This window comes from Panthera pardus, unplaced genomic scaffold (assembly GCF_024362965.1).
Source record: "Panthera pardus isolate Hobbes unplaced genomic scaffold, ASM2436296v1 HiC_scaffold_10, whole genome shotgun sequence".
Classification (NCBI taxonomy): domain Eukaryota; kingdom Metazoa; phylum Chordata; class Mammalia; order Carnivora; family Felidae; genus Panthera; species Panthera pardus.
Window position 1 is genome coordinate 50,588,876 of NW_026526655.1, and position 21,052 is coordinate 50,609,927.

A 21,052-nucleotide genomic window follows, 5' to 3' on the forward strand; every position below is an offset into this window, starting at 1 on the left:
GCAATCTCAAAATGAACATGCTCTTTCATTTGGGAACAAAATTCAATTATAAAGAAACAGAAAAATGCAATCTGAGATCAATAGCCTATTACAGTGCCAGCATGAGGGATAATTTCAGCTCAGTTTAATCTACTGAAATATGTGGCTATATACTGTTTATTTGCTCGTGCATTCCTACATGAGAAGTGACATACATTTAGTTTAATTTTATGGGAATACAAAGGATACATGTAGAATTGACTAGTGTTCGAAAGCAAAATAGAAAATTCAAAACCAACAAGCTAACAACCTACAGCAATAAATAAATAAAAATTATCTCAGCAACATATATAGATTCTCTTTTAAAAAATACAATGGAATTTTTATATCCAATAGTCTCATTTTAATGAAATTTATATTAAAAAAAATTAATTGGCAACAGAAATGCACTGTGTCTCTGAGCTGAAAATTAGTTTTAAAGATGCATATTTCAATTTCATAGATCTGCTTTTAAGGTATGAGTTTTATATAGATTGCATAATCCACTTCTGTGTTTTCATGGATGAACAAACAGAAGTCCAGAGAGGAGACTGAGTGATTTGTTGAGGTCAATCAGCTAGTTAGCTGGGATAAGAAGTATGTTTCATGGCTAGTTAGATGGGATAGGAAGCCATTTTGAAATGCCTCTGATAGGGCTCATGACATGTTACCCCAAAATATGGCACCTTGGCATATTGAATATTTTAGGCTGAAGTAACTTGAGGGATGGCATGTTGAAATAAATTTCTAGGCCCAGGATGGAGCCACTCCCGCTTGGAGCACAAACCAAAACTTAGATAAATGTCAGGTCTCTGAAAATGATCCACTTGACTAGATCCACCCAGTGCCCATTTTCTTAGTTGTCCATGTATTTGTTTAAATATGCTACTTATGAAAGTAATGCATATTTGTTATAAATAATTCAAACAAAAGAAAGGCCTGATGTCTTATTTCACAAATACTCTCCATTATACAGTTATTAAACTATATAATGCCCAGTTCACAGTCATCTCAGGGAATTTGTCTCTCCATCTCAAATACTGACTTTGATTAAGGGCTAGTTTTTAGTCAAATACATTCTTTTGGTGTCTGTGAAAACACTTAGTCCCTTGCTAGGATTCCATCATGCTGATTTTATAAACAGTGATACAAGAAATGAAATCCGGGTTCCTGACATCACCAATGTCTTCAGCTATTAAGTTTCCTCATCCCCTCACAAAACAAACAAACAAACAAACAAACAAACAATCATCAACAGAAAGAAGAGATAAGAATGCCATCTGGATCCCTAAGTCCTTCAATGTTCTACAAAAACAAAATTCTCTAAACATTCCTTTCAGATTTCTTCTGACAATGTAATGTAATTTTACAATAATAATCAATGGGATGATGTTGCACAAAGGAATGTAAATGAACAACCTGTGTCAGAATCAGCACAGCAGGGGCTCCTGGGGTCTCAGTCGGTTGAGCGTCCAACTCTTGGTTTCTGTTCAAGTCACGATCTCACGGTTCGTGGGTTAGAGCCCCGTGTGGGGCTTCCGTGCTGACAGTGCAGAGCCTACTTAGAAATTCTCTCTCTCTCTCTCCCCCTCTCTCTTGTCCTCTCTCTCTGATCCTCTCCTGCTCACACGCTCTCTCTCAAAATAAATAAATAAACTTAAAAAAAAAGAAGCACCACAGCAGCTTGTTAAAATTATAAATTTACCACCTGGCCCCCAAACCTTCTGATTCAGAGTGCCTTATTGTAGAGCCAGAAAATGTGCATTTTTAACAAGCTTCTCCACCCCTCCAGCCAGTTCAAGGTGATTCTTACCCAGGATAATTTTTAAGAACCATTTGGTAAGTCTTAGCTGCAGTCCTCATTGTCTCCTCAGACCTGGTCTAGAAAGAGTATAGTATCACTAATAAAATGGAGCATAGGCTTCTTTGGGACTCCTCTCTCTCCTAGAATAGCACAATAAACTTACATTTGCAGTAAATATAAATTTAATTAACCTAGAAAGAATGAGGACCGCACAAGTTCCTGCTTTAGGTCTCTCACTTTTTGTTTTACATCTATACAAACCAATGGTATTCCTTAGATCCCCTGGAGATTACCCTCTCTAAACTGCCCAAGGAACAAATTTTATGTTTCTTCACACTGTCCCAGATAACAGAGTTCCCTTTAAATGTACTCAATCCTGCCCTTGTCTAGCTGTGAACTGAATGTTCTGTCTTTAGCAAATTATAAAAGCCAACCACTACTTCTTAGACATAGTCACATAACGTTAAAGTACACCTCTATTAAAAATAAAATAAATAACTTGCTTAGGATATTAAAAAGTCATAAAAGCTATGGAGAATAACAAAGCCAGAAAAAGGATAGAGAATGCCATTCTAGAGAATGCAGAGTAGAAACTGCAATTTTAAATAGGGCGGTCAGAGAAGGCCCCACTGAGAATGTGACATGTGGGAAATAAAAACAAATTGGATGAGAGTCTGAGTCATGCAGATATTAGAGTTAGAGCTTTCCATGCAGAAGGAATAGAAAATGCAAAAGCTCTGAGATCAGAACATGCCCAGTGTTTTTTACAAACAGGAGACCAGTTGGGGTGCGTGGGTGGCTCAGTTGGTTGAGCATCCGACTCTGGCTCAGGTCATGATCTCGTGGTCTGTGAGTTGGAGCCCCGGGTCGAGCTTTGTGCTGACAGCTCGGAGCCTGGAGCTTGCTTTGGATTCTGTGTCTTCTTCTATCTCTGCCCCTCCCCCACTTGTGCTCTGTCTCTGTCTCTCAAAAATAAGTAAATGTAAAAAAAAAAATTTTTTAAAGCAAACAGACAGACAAAAAAACAGGAGACCAGTGTGGCTAAGCAGAGTAAGCAAGGGGGAGAGTAACAGGTGAGGTAAAGAAGTGACAAAGAAGGGACAAGAAAACTATATAGGAGCTTGTAAACCAGGGTTAGAACTTTAGCTTTTACTTTTAGAGGGTTTTGAGCAGAGGGAGATCACGACCTCACTCTCAAAAACATCACTCTGATTAAGTTAAGAATAGACTCTAGGGATACAGAGGTGGAAATAGTGAAAAATGGCAGTGGTGGTAGTAGAGACAATGAGAAAGAAGAGGATTCTTGGATTTGCTAATGGATTTGATACAGATTGTGAGAAAAAAGGAGGAGTCAAGGAAGACTCCGTTGCTCTTTGGCCTGAACAACCATAGGATGGAGTTATCATCAACCGAGGGGGGGGAGGGTTTCATTTGGACATGTTAGGTTTGAGATGTGTATTAGATACCCCAGTGGAGTTGATGAACAGGCAATTTATTACAGGAGTTAGGAGTTCAGAAGACAGTTTCATGCTAGATCAAAGAATTGGAAAATACCAGCGTAGGAATGATATTAAAAATTATGAGACTGGAAGTGATCACAAAAGGAATAAGTGTAGACAGAAAAGAGAAGAAACGCATGGACTGAGCCCTTACCACCCGCAACACTGAGAAGTTGGAAAGATGAGGGGGTGCCAACAAAAGAGACTGAGAAAGGGCAATCAGTGAGGTAAGAGAAAGAGGAAAAGGAATGACCAACTGTGGCAAATGCTGTTGATGGGTCAAAGCAGATAAAGATGGAGAATTAGCCATTGCATTTAGCAACATGGAAGTCGTTGGTTACCTTCATAAGAGCAGTTTCAGCAGAATGTTGGGGGCAAAAACACATGGCAGTGGGTTTAAAAAGAACTGGAAGAGAGAAACTGGAGGCATTTGAGAAGTTTTGCTATAAAGAAAGAGACTGTGAGAACTTGCTCTGTCTCCCTCTGGTGTCTGCCATGTGAAGACATAGCAAGAAGATGGCCATCTACAAGCCAGGAAGTGGGCTCCCACCAGCCACCAGAACTGCCAGCACCCTGATTTTAGGCTCCACAGCCTCCAAAACTGTGAGAAATACATGTTTGTTTTATTTGCCACCCAGTCTATGATAATTTGCTACCAACTAAGACAGGACAGAGAAAACACCATGTTATATTATGATGGAATAATTCATAGCAAGGAAGGAACTGATAACTCAAAAGAGAAGTGAGAGAAGTGTTGTCATGGACAAGAAGGGATAGGATCCAGTGCCCTAGAAGACGTTGTTTGCCCTTGGATGGAACATCAGACAATTCCTCTATACATACAGAAGTGAAAATAGAGTATACGGTCACAGAAGTTGGTAGGTGAGAAAATGTAGTGATGGAAACCTGTGGAAGTTTTCTTCAGATTCCTTCCATTTTCTCAGTGAGAAAGAAAGCCAGGATATCAGCTGAAGAGTGGAAGGGGGCAGGCAATAGGGAAGAGTATAGCAGTTTCACCACAAATTCACAAATGTATACTCCTCAGGAAATGAGCAAAGAAAAGTCTAACTTCTTTATTTCCCATAACTCATTTCATATTTTTCTCAATACTCTATCCTGTTTGAAGAAAATGAGAGGACAGAGATTTATCTCAAAACTTCCAGTTAACAGCTGCAATTTAAACAGACTCTGTGATATAAAAATTCAATCAACTCAAAGTTTAACTCCCTATCAGACATGTTCTTTTCACCTTTCTCTTCCCAAAAGCTGGCATCTGGGTATTGGAAAGAATTCAAGGGGATCATCCCTTCCATGTAGCCTGCCATTCTTGTGCTGATCTCCACTATAGGATAGCCGGTGTGATCCTTGAGTATACCAAATTGTATGACTGAGGGATACACGATCTGTTTTCTCTGCTCAGTCATAGCCGGATGAGACTGCACCCTCTACCCCATCCAACCTGCAGTGACTGAACCTCCAATCTGGCCTTGCTTGCTGTGCTGATGTCCTCATGGGGTCTGGAGGTGGCTCCCATGGAGTGTCTAGCCTCACCCCCCCCCCCCCATTACAGGAAACCACTTTAGGCAAGTTCCCAGCAAGCTCCCTTCCAGACAGCTTGTCTGTGGGAACCAGGTATGCTGCCTTAGGCTTAACCCTCTAGCCACCTTCATCAACCATCCCCACTTGACTGCCTCCCATGGTGACACACAAGCTACCCTAAATGGTGGCATTCCAATATTCCAAAGGAGAAGGGAACAAAAACTCGTCTATTTTTGGCTGTCTTGCGACGTTATCGGCCTGAAGAAGGAATCTGTGTCTGACTACCTCTTTCCCTCAAATTCTGACACCGTTAGAAACAGACTTTCCACTTTGCTTCTGGCAGAGTATTCTCTGCACAGACATCTTCCTTCTTTTCTTTTGGGCGCTAAACCTTACTTCTCAGTCTGAATGGTAGAGGGTTATTTTTACTGATATAGAAGATAATTTGTGATCTGAGTCCCCTTGGCACGATTCTAAATAACGGAAGCCCTGGGGACGCCTGGGTGGCTCAGTCGGTTGAACATCCGACTTCGGCTCAGGTCATGATCTCCTGGTCTGTGAGTTTGAGCCCCACGTTGGGCTCTGTGCTGACAGCTCCAAGCCTGGAGCCTGCTTCAGACTGTGTGTCTCCCTCTCTCTCTCCCCCTCCCCCACTCGCACTCTCTCTCTCATAAAATAAATAAACATTAAAAAAAACAAAAAAAACAGTGGAAGCCCTGGATCAACTTGGAAATGGGGATTACTAAGATAGAAAATGTATTGGTTGAGGGGAGCCTAGGTGGCTCAGTCAGTTAAGCATCTGACTCTTGATTTCAGCTCAGCACAGAGCCTGCTTGGGATTCTCTCACCCTCTCACTGCTCCTCCCCACCCCTCAAAATAAACAAACATTTATAAAAAAAGAAAAGAAAATGTACTGGTTGAGTAGCCCTGAAGTAGTATCCTTTTAATACCAACAACTACTTTCTACTTGCTCTGTGTAATTTGGAACTATTAAAAATCCCTGACTTTCCACAATGGTAAGTCTTTAAAAGGGTGACTTTTTCAAACCATTCTTCATTCCACGATTGCTTTAGCTGTTCACGTTTGTTGTTATCACTGTCATTTTGCCTTAATTCTGCACTGAGGTGATTTCCCAAAGGGCACAATTTTTAAAAACCAGATCAATAAATAAATATGCTTTAGCGCTATCTAAACTGTAAACTCAAAATATTATATCAAATGATTATGTTGAGATTATTTATGCATTCCCTTTTTAAAGGTCACTCCTGTAAATTGAAGGCTTTCTATCAAACTGACACTGCCTATGTTTTGCTTATCATGGTTTAACCTGCAACAACTTGTTTTCCTCTTGGGAGAAAAGAACCTCATTAATTCACATTAATACACACAGGTTTGACAGCCAGTGTTGTTAGGAATTCAATGCTTATTAATACTTATGTACCACAACCTCACTGAAAACTTTTCTTCTTGCCAACACACTGAAAACATGAAAATAGAGCATCGCCAAAGAGGCTTGGTGGAAAGTTAGCACTGTACCTGACAGATAAAAAATATTTACTCCATTGATTGCTTCTCTTCAATGCAAACTTTAATAGAATAACTCATTAATCATACAGAGTTGTTTTGCGAAGGAGGAAGTCAATTCATTTGCGCTAAATGTGTTTTTGTGATGTGAGAACATGGACTTTTTTGGGCTAACTTACAAATATATCAGAGGTTAGGTAGAATGGTAAGGTAATAATATAAATGTTTTATAACAGACAAACAAGTGTTAAAAATTTTCTTCAGTTTTAAATTTTATAGAAGAAATTTAATGATATTAGGTCTATAAAATACCAAAATTTTATATCTCAATGTAGTTTTTATGTTATATCTTCTTAGTAGAATTTTTCTATTAATATTTTGGGCTTTATTTTACATTGAACACAGAAATATTCTGGAAAATGTTTTCTAATCTAGCCAGTTGATGGTAAACGTATAACAATTAAAACTGTTCGTATTTATTAAGTTCACATCTTATACATGCCCTAATGAAACTGATAGTTCTCGCCCTCAGATATTCCCAATTTCTAACTTTCTGGGACTAGTGTCTCCTACTCAATGGAAGGACATCTTTCAATGGCCTGGATTTTATTTAATTTAAGCAGATATTTAGTGACCTACTAAATGCAAGTATTACTACACTAGGTAATAAGTGGGATGTTTGTTTTTTTTTAATTGCTTTCATTCCCCAAGGAGCTTATGATCTAGCTTCTGAAAAGCCAACACATGTTTAGCAGTTAAATAATAACCTAATGCATTCTATTTGAGTGCCCTAACTGCCCTTATGTACCTTGTACAATGGGCTTCAAAAATGGGTAAGCCGAATCCAAAACTCACCTTGTATGAAAGTCCTAGTGTGTAAACACATGAAAACAGATCTGCTGTGTTTATGCAGTCACATTAGAGGGTCCTGCAGAGGCAACTTAAAAACCACCACTGGAAGGAGCATGGGCTTTGAGTCAGTCCTGGGTTTGAATCAAACTAAACTACTTCTTACTACTTCTATAGCTGAGGTCAAGCTGCTTAACTGTATTCAGTCTCAATGCTCTAGCCTGTAAAATGGGAACAATTATAGCTAGGTTACTCTATGGATAGTGACAGTATTTTCCTGACATACAGTAGGTGCTCAGTAAAACATAGAAAGATTCCATTAAAAACGAGGACTTGAAAGCTGGATGCAGAGGAAACATAAGGCATTTTGAATGAATGAGGCATTCTGAGACCGAAGTCTCAGAGGTAAATTGAGCATAGCATATCCAGAGTGATTGCTTCTAAGCAGAGAGCTTTATTAAGACTAGTGGGAAATAAAACTGGAATACACAGGGACATATTTGAAAGGGTTTTAAATGTTTGGCTGAATATTATCCTTTCCAATAGTTCTCAAGTGTTACTGTACATCAGAATTATCTGTGTTGCTTTATAAAAATGCTGATTCCCAGAACCCATCCAGAGATTTGATTCAGTACACGTGGGATGTGCACAGCAATAGGTTCATTTAGCAAATGCTGCTGGTGATTCTGAAGCAGCAGTTTGTGCATAATGCATCACCTTGAAAAGCTAAGAACTATGCAATGTTTTGTTTTTTTTAAATACCTTTTTTTTTTTTTTGAAAGAGAGATAGAGGGCATAAGCCAGGGAGAGAGGCAGAAGGAAAGAGAGAGAGAATCTTAAGCAGTCTCCATGCTCAGCGTGGAGCCCAATGCAGGGCACAATCCCATGACTCTGGGATCATGACCTGAGCCAAAATTGGACACTCAACCAACTGAGCCACCCAAGAGCCCCCAAAGTTTTCTTTATTGGGCAAGTAACATAGGGAAAAAAAAAAGAAGTCACAATTTAAGATCTGTCTTCCAGCATTCAGTCTAGAATAAATTGAAAATATACACAAAAAATTAAAACATATTATATTAATCTATTCATGAAATTATCAAGGACTAGATAGATAAGAAGCAGTTGAAGTAAGATAGAACATAATTGGTGGAATTGAAGCATATTTCTAGACAAGAGTCAAAGGTCTCATTAATTAAATTTTGAAAATAAAGGCAATGTAAAATCCCCCAAATAATACCACAGTGTCAGACCTAGAAGCATGGGGGAATGGAATGAAAGAAATTGGTAAGAGACACTGATTTGCAAAGGAAAAATGCCAGAGCTCCATTTCCAAACGTGAAGTTTAGGATAACAGTGTGATCCCCTGCTGGAAATAAATATTTGGCAGGAAGGTTGGAACTTGAGGGAGAGTGGGTACAAGACCAATAATAGAAGAGTTACAGTCAACCATGAGGAGAAAATGTTTGAATCCCTAAAAGTGGGTCATTTCTTCATGGAGAAAAGTGAAAAGTAGAGAAAAGCAGAGGGTTAAAGGAATAGAAAATCAGGTAAGGAGACCGACAAGCAGTTTAAAGACTGTAAATAAAACATGATATTCAAATTGATTAGTTATATATTTATTCTCTCTAAAACCCAGAGAAGTGCATTAAATAATTTCAGAGAACAAATTTTGAGATGTGCTGACATACTGAAAGGCAAGTAATTCTCTGATGAGCTATCTGAAATCAGAAATAATACCCATTCATTCAACACCTATTCTATGCTGTGTACTCTGTGAGGGACTGAAGATACAGTTAAATAAAACAGTCCCTGACCTAAAGAAACCAATTTGAATACTGTTAATAAGGGCACCTGTAAAGAAAACTATGTCATTTTGTTCAAATTACGCTTGAGTGTTTCCTAATGGCTATTATAAGAAACAAGAGACAAGAATAGCCCAGATTTCTGGTTCCTACATGTACCTGCTCTGGAAGAGAAAAGCACAGCTACCATTATATTTGGCTTGCTTGCTCAGTTTGGAACTGGGAGAGTCCAATTAAACAATAGTCAGCAACTGAAGGCATCTGTGGGTCTGAATGCAGCTGTTTGACTTTGAGGAAAATGGGCAGTCGGTGGGTATATGACTTAAAGCAACATGAAATTATCTTAAATTCCTGAGGTTAAGTCTAAAATGGGTCTTACTGGGCTAAAATCAAGGTGTCAGCAGGACTGCATTTATTGGAATTTCCGGAGGATAATTCTTTTCTTTGCATATTCCAGCCATTAGAGACCACTTTGCATTTCTTGGCTCATGGGCCATTTGTCCAGCTTCAAAGCCAGCAGTGTAGCATTTTCAAATCTCTGACTCTGACCCTCACATTCCCACCTCCCTCTTTCACTTATTAGTACCTTTGTGATTACATTGGGGCCAACCAGAGAATACAGAATGATCGAGTTTCCTAATTTAATCAATTTGCAAAGTCTCTTTTGCCAAGTAAGGTGACATATGGAGAGGAGAGGGGAGGAGGGGAGAGGAGGGGAGGGGAGGGGAGGGGAGGGGAGGGGAGGGGAGGGGAGGGAAGGGAAGGGAAGGGAAGGGAAGGGAAGGGAAGGGAAGGGAAGGGAAGGGAAGGGAAGGGAAGGGAAGGGAAGAGAAGGGAAGGGAAGGAAAAAGCTTTGCAAAGCCTTGAAAAATCACCTATTTACCATAGTTTTCCTTAAAAGGGGGCAGCACAGGGTAAGTTATACATGGCACATAACACAGAAAGTTGCCTAAAATTCCTGTCGACATTTCTCTCTCCTCCCAATAAACAGCCATTATTAAACTTTCTTCACGGTCCCTGTATGTTTTCAAACTATAAACCTTCTTACCAGTCCCTTTAATCGTTTTGTACTCCAGGATGACTGCTTTTCTTGACAGACCAGTCCACCGAGATTTCTTCCAAATAAAATTCTTCTCAAACTTCCAAATTAAGGTTTATTAATCAGACATCCCAACTGATTGTTAAAGGCTTCTGCTCCCTTGCTTTGGCTGTGTCTTCGGGACCATCTCATTCAGATGCTCTGGACCCCTCTGCACCTCATCAGTCTACAATACTTGCAACTTGCAAATCATGAGCCAGACTAGAAGTTTCTAAATGTGAGATACTATAGGATATCTGAGCCATTATAGTTATCACTAGAGTCTACTTGTATATTTTTTTTCTAGGCTTGTTTTCTTCAAGTGCTTTCTTTCTGTGAACCCTAGACCCCAATTCCAACATCTACAAAATCCTTCCTTCCAAGATGGACTTCCACTTCTTCAGAAACCAGACACATTAAACAGATTAGGAAGCAACCACTTCAGCATTCTCCTTTCCTATGAATTTGTCATTTGCTTTTGATTTCTTAACTGTGAGACCATTTAATATTCATTTAAAAATTTTCTAAGGTATTATTTATTGTGAACCCATTTATGCTTTTTATTGAAAGAAAAAAATTAAAACCTTTTTGTGACTCAATGCTAATTAAATGCCTTTTCTGTCTCTGTTGCTAAGCAGTATGAGATTAATTATAGTTTCTGTCCAGCATTGCCCAAAGGAGACCTCATATCTGGAAGACATGACTGAGCATTGTAACTAGAAATACGCACCCTACTGAGAAGAGTTCTATACAAGCTACATTAAGGGGGTCACAGAATTCCCCAACACCTTGCTCTGACTTAATTTGTTCCCAAAGAGTAATCAGTAGAGTGAACTGGAAATTACATAGGTAGATAGATGGATAGAGATAGATAACACAATATCTATATTGTTATCTATATATGACATTTTAGTCCTGAAAGTTCTGCTTTGCTTAAATAGTTCAACCTTCAAAAAGATCAGCTGCCACTTATCAAAACTAGTATATAGTCTCCTTATTACTCATCTGATGATATCAGCTTTCACATAATGCCTGATTTTCTATACTATGCAAATAATTCTCAAACAAAAACAAAAACAAAAGGGGACAGATAAGGGAAGAAACTGCTGTTATTCAACTGATGTTCCCTTTAAATGATTTTCACTCTATTATATGGTATGTATTTTTATTCTTTTAATGTTTATTTTATTTTTGACAGATAGACCATGAACAAGGAAGGGGCAGAGAGAGAGGAAGAGAGAGAATCCCTAGCAGACTCTGCAGTATAGCACAGAGCCCGACGTGGGGCTCGACCTCACAAACTGTGAGACCATGACCTGAGCCAAAATCAAGAGTCAGCTGCTTAACCCACTGAGCTACCCAGGCCCTGCTTTATGTTATATATTTTTAGAGACTACTTGAAATGCTTTTTGAAAAAGACCAGAGTAAAAATATAGGCATGAATACTTACATAGTATACTTATATTTTCTTCTGACCCTTCCCATTCTAATCCCTGGAAGAATATTTTTACCCACTGTGGGAAAACATCTTCCTTAGACTTTTTTTTTTTTTTTAAGGTTAAAGCAGTATCTATCAAGCTTAATATAAATATAAAAACTATTTTAGGTGATTCAAATATCACTATCTTTAGCAGCATGTAAAGGGCCTTGTAGCTGATTGGTAAGATAATTAGCATTATGCCCAGCAAAGAACTAAAGCTAACACCTTAAGGATGTTTTTATTTTTTTTAATCATTTTATTTCATTTTATTATATTTCATCATGATAAGTGTACAAGGACATTTGTAAAGTTATATGGGTTCATATTTCTTTTGTACAGTCGCAGAATTGTCAATCTCAAACTTTTATGGCTCTAAAAATCACTCAGAGAAGTTGTTTTAGGCCATTTAACAAAATGTACATTTGCTCCTTGAACGGATCTATAAGTGCTATTACTTCTCTCCTGCCTGCTCACCACTCTCTACCAGCAAGTAAGTCTAAATAGCAATTTGAGTGCAGTGATTACAAAAGGAATAAAATATTTCAAGCACATTAAGATTTATCCAAATCACTAATGAAATTATTTCTTGAATACTGACCTCTTTATAATTTTCTTAAAGTATATAAGCTTTGTCATTTCCCAGCAATAAGAAGTCTGTACTTAATACTAAGAGCTTGCTTAACATTTATTTATATGATATTTACTATGTACTATACACTCTTTTAAGCACTTTATATACATTAATCCATTTATTATTTTTAAGTTTATTTATTTTGAGAGAGAGAGAGAAAGTGCAAGTCTGGGGGGTGGGGAGGAGAGAATCCCAAGCAGGCTCCACGCTCAGAGGGGAGCCCAACGTTGAACTCTATCCTACTACAGGCGAGATCATGACCTAAGTCCAGTAAGAGTTGGTCACTTAACCGACTGAGCCAGCCAGGAACCCTTACATTAAGTTATCTAATTCTTTCAACAGTCCCATATGATAGATACACATCTCCCATGATCATATAGCTAGTGCGTAGAAGAATTTGACCCTAAAGGCCACACGCTTAATCATTAAACTGTCTTCCATTTGTCTCTGTTTGGGGAACATTTATTATTATTAGAAGCATTACTGAATAGGATGCCTCTTTTATGAAGGTAGCTGACCAAAGGTAGGATGAGGGAGAGATGTGCCTTTAGGAGGAAAAATGACCCTTGGTCACCACAAAATCTGTGATACATTGAATTACTTGAAAGGCTTTGTAATTTTTTTAGTGTCTTTATATGTTTCCATGTAAACTTACTTTGAGTGACTAAACTGAGGCTTGGCATGTTATCAATTGCCAATTGTCATAAGAATGCTGCTTAATAAGTTATCCCAAAACTTAGAATCTTAAAATAACAACTATTTAGTGTTTCTCGTAAGTCTGTCAGCTAGGCAGCCCTGGTCTGGGCTAGTCTCACTCAGACCTTTGCAGTCAGCTGTGGGTCAGGCAGGAAGTTCTGCTGATCCAAGCCAGGTGGGTTGATTCAAAATACCTAAGATTACTTGGCTTCTTCTACCTACTGTCTCATCCTCCTTTAGGTTTGGGCTTGCTTTTAGGGTGATGGCGGGGTTGCAAGAGAGTAAGAAGAGACCAAGTGTTCTTACGGCCTAACTTTGGGACTCGCAGCTATCATTTCCACTCATTCCATTGACCAAAGCAACTCACTAAGCCACCCAAGATTTAGGGGAAAGGGACCCTGCTTTGTGATACAAGGAACTGCAAAGTCACATTGCAAGGGATATGGATGTAAAGTAAAGAATTGGGCTTTTTTGTGATCTACCTACTATTTCACATGCCATTTCTATTCTGAAGCATTCTAATATATGGCCAATTCCCAATTACTGTATACTTCTGTATACAGTGTATACAGAACATGCAACAAGATAAACTGTATTCAAAGTGATAAAACAAATCTCATCAAATTTAAAACAAAAGAAATCATAAAAGTACTTTCTCAGATCATAACAGAATAGAAATCATAATCGAAAGATATCTGAAAAAAAATCCCAAATACATGAAAAGTAAACAACACACATCTAAATAACTCATAGGTCAAAGAAAAACGTTGCAATAGAAATTTACAAATTTAAACTAAATGAAACTTAAAATACAATATTTCAAAATTTGTTTAATACAGCTAAAGCAGTGCTTAAGGAAAAATGTATAGCATCAAATGCCTGTATTAAAAAAGAACAAAGATTTAAAATCCATAATTTAAGCTCTACCTTAAGAAACCAGAAAAAAAAAGGGATGCCTGGCTGGCTTAGTTCATGGAGCATTTGTCTTTTGATCTCAGGGTTGTGAGTTCAAGCCCCACATTGGGTGTAGAGATTACTTAAAAATTAAATAGTTTTATTAAAAAAGAATAAACCAGAAAAAGAACAAATTAAACCTAAAGCAAACAAAAATAATGAAATAATAAACATTGTGGCATAAATCAGTGAACTTAAAAATACAAAAATAATTGAGAAAACTCTATACAATCAAAGGTAGTTCATGCTAAATGAAGTCGAAATGAGACCTTCCTTGAGATATTATAAGGCATTAGTTCTCATACTTTTTAGTCTCAGGACCCCTTTATACTCTTAGAAATTACTGATAACACCCCCCTAAAAAATTAAAACACAAGAATGCAAACCCCCATATTCCATTAGCCATCATAGAGATATTATCATCAAATGTCATGTAGCCTCTGAAAAACTTCACTGTGCACTCACATAAGAATAGAAAAGGCAATGTCCTCGAATTATGAAAAAAAAGAGCTCATGGACACCCAGAAAGGCTCTCAGCCACTCCCGTTGGTCCCCACACAATACTTTTGGGAACTGGGAGAGGAAGATATCCAAGGCTTAGGTAGACTGGAATGCTAGAGCTGACATGGTTGCCATGATGTGTAGAAAAGGCAAAGCAGTAATCAGAATAGTTTGACCTAGATTATCTTTGGCACAGGTAATTGATCATGGCACTATATGTTAACTAACATGGCATCCCTAACACTGAATAAGGGGCAGTCTACTTGCATGTTTTTTTTTAACTTTTATTTTAATTCCAGTTAACATACAGTATTATATTAATTTCAGGTATATAAAGTCTTAACTTATAGACTAGGTCTGACTTGAATCACCACAATAAAGATTCTGAGTCACCCAACAAAGTCCCAGAGTGAAGCCTCTTAAGTCATTATGAACAAGTTTACATTAAGTTTTACAAGCCCTCAGTCTCCTTGGTTTTCAACACTGCATAGTACCAGCTTTTCTTTCCTAAATTAATCATAATATTAATCATTAATATTTCAAAACCTATAGTACTAATTTTCTTTCCTAAATTAATCATAATATTAATCATTAATATTTTAAAAGGTTTAACTTAAATCTGACAATGTTACACTGAGATTGGGTTTCATGGGGAATAGGAACTTGCTGCTATGAGAATTTGCATTATGCTAAAGTGAACAGGCTTTCTTGACCCTTCGAGAGCCAATTGCCTTGATGTTTGGTGCAATTTACAATGCCTAAGTGAATTTAATCTTAGGTTAAGTGACTTTATCTTTTTTAGCTTAGAAAGAATTGTCAAAGCAGTGCATACATTGTGTCCAGCATTTTACCACACACAAAAAAAGAGAATTAAACTTCTTCTCTCTAGGGACATGGGAATTTCTCAATTTCTCCCTAAGAATACTTACATGTTATAGTTCTATCACTTAAGGGTTTTTTTTCAAGTTTTTGTTTATTTATTTGTGAGAGAGAGATAGAGTGTGAGTCGGGGAGGGGCAGAGAGGGAGAGAGAATCCCAAGCAGGCTCTGTACTGTCAGCGCAGAGCCCCACACAAGGCTCCAACTCAAGAATCGTGAGGCCACGACCTGGGCCGAAAACCAAGAGTCGGACGCTTAACCAACTGAGCCACCTAGGCACCCCTCACTTAAGTTATTTTTTAAAGCTAGTGGCCTTCTTGTGCACAGAGTTGGTCAATTTATTTTGAAACACAAAAGCACAACAGAGGATTAGCTTCCATCAATGTATATACTAGATACTGAATACAGATAATTTTGAGGAAACCTCTTTTTAGGAACATTCTATTAGTAACTGCTAAGTCCCATTTTTGGCCTTTCTGCAGGTTGGCCCAGAGGTTTTCTTTTGTCATATTTTCCTACAGCTACAACTTCCTATCTCTAGCTGATTGGAAAAGCTCTGTGGTCCCAAGCTGAAATGTGTTACCTTGAATGGAGCTAGGTTTTACTAAGCTACTATTCTATGCAAATTTAGAAGACAAATAGTTATTTACTGAGGATTCATTCACTAAACTTCTGTGCTGCTTCTGCTTGAGATAGCCAAAATGGAATGCTGTGGAAAATATACCCAAATGTTAAGAAACATTGAAACAGGAGCTTAAAGACAATCTTAGTATCTTTTTATTCTTCACTTAATCCTTGGCACTTTGGTTTTAACAAAGATTTAGTTTGTGAGAAGAAAATGAAAAAAAAAACAGGAGAAGAGAAAATAGAGGATTAAAATTAACTTCAGAGATAATTCAGGTTGGCTTTGCTACAGATGATAGGTATCATTTTTCCCTAAATGAGTAAAATAGCTTTAAATTCACTTAAACGTTCCAGATCATATTAATCTGGATTTCTTGAAAAAGAAACATATATTAACACTGAAATTCAGAAAGTGTAAAAGCCTTTTCAAATTATCAAAATAGTGTCATCAAGAATATAAATTACTTGGCTTTCAAGTACCAAAGGTGAAAGGTGATTACCCTTCCTGAGAGATTGTGAAAAACCACCTGTGTCATCAAGAGATCACAGAAATTAATATAAATAAAAAGGAAACAAGTTATATCATGATACTCCTCTACTAAAAAGTATCCAATCGCTTCCTGTTTCACTCCGGGTATTTAGTTTTCTATTACTGTTAAATTATCACAAATTTGGTGGCTTAAAACAGGGCAAAATGTATTATTCTTACAGTTCCCACAGGTCTGAAGTCCGGTGAGCTAGGATGAGTCATTCTCTGCTTAGGTCTCACGAGGCCAAAGTCAAGAAGTCAGCAAGGATGTGCCTCTTTTTGGAGGCTCTAAGGAGAAAATCTGTTTCCTTGTTCACTGAGGTTGTTGCCAGAATTCAGTTTCTCAGTTTCTCCGCACTGTAGGACTATGTCTCCATTTCCCTACTGGCTGTCAGCTGAGGGCTCTTCTCAGATTCTGGAGACTCTCTGATTTCCAGGGAGGAGGGCCTCCTCCAAGTTTAAGAGCTAATATGATTAAAATGGGCCCACCTGAATTATCAGACACAGTCTTCCCACCTGGAGTTCCATACCCTTTTGTTTGTTTTTTTGGCTTTTTTAAGGTACAATTAACATATAAGTTTCAGGTGTACAATATGATTCATTATTTGCATTATGAAATCGTCACCACAGTAAGTTAACATTTATCATCATACATGGTTACAAAATATTTTTTTCTTCTGATGAGGACTTTTAAGATTTACTCTCAGTAACTTCCAAATACATATTATAGCGTTATTAACTATAAGGACAATATCGTACATTACATGCCATGACTTACTTATTTTATAACTGGAAGTTTGTACCTTTTTACTCCCTCGGCTCATTTTGCCCTCCCCACCCACACATCTCCCCTCTGGCAACCATCAACCTCTTCTCTGTTATCTATGAGAGCTTTTTTTGTTCTTCTGTTGGTCCTTGTTTGCTTAGAATCCAAATATAAATGAGATCATATGGTATTTATCTTTCTCTGACTTATTTCACTGAGCATGCCTTCAAGGTACATCCATGTTGTTGCAAATGAGAATATTTCATTCTTTAACAGCTGAGTGATATTCTGTTGTGTATGTATACTACATTTTCTCGATCCATTCATCCATCGGTGGACACTCAGGTTGTTTCCCTATTTTGGCTATTGTAAATTATGCTGCAATTAACATGGGAGTGCATACATCTTTTTGAATTAGTATTTTTTTCTTCTTTGGACAAATACCCAAAAGTGGAATTAGTGGATCATGTAGTAGTTCTATTTTTAGTTTTTTGAGGCACTTCCATACTGTTTTCCATAGTGGCTGTGCTTATTTATATTTCCACCAACAGTGCACAAAGATTCCCTTTACTCCACATCCTCACCAACATTTATTATCTCGTGTGTGTGTGTGTGCGTGTGTGTGTGTGCGCGCGCGCGCCTTAATGTTTATTTTGAGAGACAACACACACATGCATGAGCAGGGGAAGGGCAGAGAGAGAGGGAGAATCCCAATAAGGCCCCAACCTGTCAGCAAAGAGCCCCATGAGAGGCTTGATCCCATGAACCGTGAGATCATAACCTGAGCCAAAACCAAGAGTCGGACACATAACTAAGCCACCCAGGTGCCCCTTATTTCTTGTTTTTATAATAGTTACTCTAACAGGTGTGAGGTGTTATCTCACTGTGGTTTTGATTTGCATCTCTCATGATTAGTGATGGTGAGCATCTTTACACGTACCTGTCATCAAGGGCCACACCCTTAATCCTATCTGCATAGTTCCCCTTGCCATGTAATGTAACATATTCACATGTTCTGGGGATAGGGACACTGACATCTTTCGGGGCCATTATTCTGCCTACCACAAAGAATAGAAGTCACAATCTTTACTAAGGTCTAGAAGATCCTATGTGATCTGAGCCCTCATTACCTCTGATCTATTTTCCTACTATTCCTCCCCTTGCTCACTCAACTCAACCTTCCCCTCTGCTGTTCCTTGAACACACCAGGCAAACTCCTGTCTTAATTCTTGCTGTTCCCTCTGCCTGGAATGTTCTTCCCCAAATTCCACCCTAACAACCTCATCCCCTTCAAGTCGGCTCAAATCTCACCTTATGAATGAGGCCTACCATGAGTGCTGCTTAACACTCCAGCATTTCTGATCATTTTCTCCCACAGCACCTATTACCTTTTAACTTACTCTATGACTTATTTACTAGGATTATTTCCTGTTACCTCTTTCTGCTGGTATGTTTGTTCCACAAAAGTGGGTGCCTGTCTTTATTCATCCCATATATCCCAAGGCTCTAGCACATATTAAGAGCTCAATTATTACTTGAATTGGTTGTTGAAAAAATTTCCAAACACTGACGGGTGGGATTACAGGTATATGTTCTACGTACTTTTTGTAGATCATATAAACTATAGTACAGCTACTTGAAATACCAGATTACATCTCCTTGATACTAATTTCTCCTTTTTAAATCAATGACATAACTCAAGGTTTCCATGTTTCAACTTATCAATATTCCTTTTATTCTGGCTCAAAAGAAAACTTTGAAAAAGAAAAATGGCCTGTTCATTCATTCCCTCCAAAAAATATTTTTTATCTTTTATTATTAAAGTAAATATATGCAGTAAGACTAACACCAGGGCTCAAAAAAAAAAAAAAAAAAAAAAGGCAGAAAGTAACAAAAATGTAAAAAAAGAAGTGGTCAGTATTTCCAAAAACGTAAATAGCTAATGCTTTTAATCTCAGATATTCCAGCTTGTTTTTACTCTAAAACCTTTTCATTTTGGACACTTCTGATGGTCACCACAAGATGGGTACATCTATAGTTGTTTCTGAAGTTTATTAAACAATAGAAAACCTATTTTTTTTAACGTTTATTTATTTTTGAGACAGAGAGAGAGAGAGAGAGAGAGAGAGAGCATGAACAGGGGAGGGTCAGAGAAAGAGGGAGACACAGAATCTGAAACAGGCTCCAGCCTCTGAGCTGTCAGCACAGAGCCTGACACGGGGCTCGAACCCACAGGCCGCGAGATCATGACCTGAGCCGAAGTCGGACGCTTAACCAACTGAGCCACCCAGGCACCCCTTATTCAACAATAGAAAACCTATTTAAATTCCACTTCAAAAACTGTTTCTGCAAGAATTAGCAGCTACTTATAAGAAACAACCAGGAGTGACAGATTAATTAAATTTATAAAATATCTTCAACTAATTAACCAAGAAATAACCTGGTAATATGACCCAAAGTCTCCAAAAACCCCATTTGCTGACCCACCTCTTAAAAAAAAAAAAAAAAACAATTGTGAGCCCCTTTCCAGAGTCCATCTCCCTATTCCAGAACAAGTTGCCCTGAGGTTTCTCCCAGTTAGCAGAACCTGGAACCTTTTTGTCCCAAGACTTTCCCTATGCTAATGCCTAAATGCTAGCACAAACAAAATATATGAAGAATTCAGCAACCGTTAATGTTTAAACATTCAATTAACAAGTGTGTGCAGTCATTTGTTAATACTTTGCATATTATAAAGATTTTAACTTTATAGGTCCAAAAATAATTTCTATGCCAAAAATAATTTGGTTTTATATTGTTTTTAATACTTTCTTTTCAAATATTCTTTTACACAGTAGTTGATTCTAGAGCTACAGCTGGAATGTGGGAAATTCATTTAAAACACTTCTCCAGTACATCTTAAATTTAAGTGATTTAAAAATCAACCTAAATATTAAAGAAAATACACTATAATTCCACAACACTGCACTCTGGAGTAAAGAATCTGGATTTCTGCCCTATTTCTATCAGTATATATCTATGTGATCTTAGGGGAGACATTATGTGTTCTCACCTTCTGTTCCAGTTGCGGTGTATATAAATGGACTCTCAGTGATAGCGACCTGGCAGCTGGACTGTGGTGAAGGGTCCGTGACAGCCTCACTCACATACTTGGTGCCTTGGGCAACTGGAAGGCTGGGCTTAGCTGAGTTTCTCTCCACTCCATGTGGTCTCAGGCCCTTCCCAGCTCTGCCCCGCAGGAGTCTTCTTGCGTGGCAGATCAGGACTTCAAGAGACCAAGGTAGAAGCTGCTGGTCCTCTTATACATGTTTTGAAACTGGCATAACACCATTTTCCCTGTACTACATTGGTTTCATAAAAAGTAAAATGCAAATAAAAACACCTACACGGGAGAAATAGATCCTGCCTCTCAGCGGGGAGGAAAGTCAAAAATTTGAAGTCATCTTTAATCTACCACATATTCATTTTTTTTTAATGAGGCTAATAAGCTAGCACGTGAACTAATCTTGCTAACTACTTAATGATGGTTAATGTTTAATGGGTGCTTAGTACAGCCAGGCACTGTTCTAAATGATTTACTGTATTCATTCATTTAATCCTAACAACTCTATGAAGAAGACACTATCATTATTACCATTTTATTGATGATGAAGCTGAGGCACAAAAAGGTTCAGTAACTTGTCCAAGGTTAAATAGCTAAGCTGGTAAACAGAGAGAGGATTTTAAGTCTCACTCCAAAATCCATGCTCTTAATCACTGTATAAAACAAATTCTAAAATTCCAGTAACTTTGGGGCACCTGGGTGGCTCAGTTAGCTTCTGACTTCAGCTCAGGTCATGATCTCATGGTTTGTGGATTTGAGCCCATCAGGCTTTGCA